This window comes from Sinocyclocheilus rhinocerous, unplaced genomic scaffold, assembly GCF_001515625.1.
Source record: "Sinocyclocheilus rhinocerous isolate Xijiao unplaced genomic scaffold, SAMN03320098_v1.1 scaffold1967, whole genome shotgun sequence".
In the NCBI taxonomy this organism is placed as follows: Eukaryota; Metazoa; Chordata; class Actinopteri; order Cypriniformes; family Cyprinidae; genus Sinocyclocheilus; species Sinocyclocheilus rhinocerous.
The window spans coordinates 559,663-560,455 of record NW_015626474.1 but is presented as its reverse complement, the minus strand read 5'-3'; the positions used below and the strand labels follow the sequence as shown (position 1 = coordinate 560,455).

General features: G+C 31.9%; 1 protein-coding gene across 1 annotated transcript in view; it reads right to left on the bottom strand.

Annotated features, from left to right (window-relative positions):
* Positions 1-793, bottom strand: part of LOC107715913 (serine/threonine-protein kinase 26-like) — a 27,167-nt gene that overhangs the window by 19,537 nt on the left and 6,837 nt on the right. The gene's annotated exons all lie outside the window — the stretch shown is intronic.

Genomic DNA, 793 nt, shown 5'->3' with positions numbered 1-793 from the left:
TATTAGTATATTATTATAGTGTTATATTTCATTTCACAAAGAAGCATGCAGCATTTTGTCCAAGCAATAATAAAAGGACACATTTAATTTATAATTTGTCTTAAATCTCATTTTGTAAAAAAAAACAAAAAAAAACAAAACCGTGAATCGAATCGTGAAATCAAAATCTTGAATCGAATCGTGAGTTGAGTGAATCGTTACATCCCTATTGGATAGTAGTTAACAATATATCTCAGGTAAATTTGCTGTAATGACATATTTGGAATGTAAGTTTATAGAATAAAAATAGACTAAAATCTCTCATATTCAACACTCTGAAGTTAGAAACAGATTTCATAAAAAACCTCTCACTTTCCTTCTATAAACCATGTGTTTCAGTGCACCAAAAACACATGGAGTTGCTTGATTATATTCCTCCAGTTGTATAAAAGGTTCAATGGAACAATGAAGATCGAAGACAAGCAGTTCATAAGCGTTTATAACCGAGAGAATACCAATGCCACATCAGGTTAATCAATAATATTCCAAGAAACCTTTGGGAGGGGAGCTCTACGAATCAATATATGCAGCTGTTTAACTGGTATCAGTTACCTATTGCAGATACAGTCATTTCATTGCGTGCAATACTGATTAAAATACAAGAGGCACAAAAGCGGTTTTACAGTTAGTCTTTTAAAACATTTAAAGTTTTGTTGTTGAGTTTAGTCTGTTTATTAGCTTTAAAGTCCACATGAAAAGTCTGCATGAAATCAAAATATGGTTATTTACAGGAGTTGGGGAGGGATCGATTCTC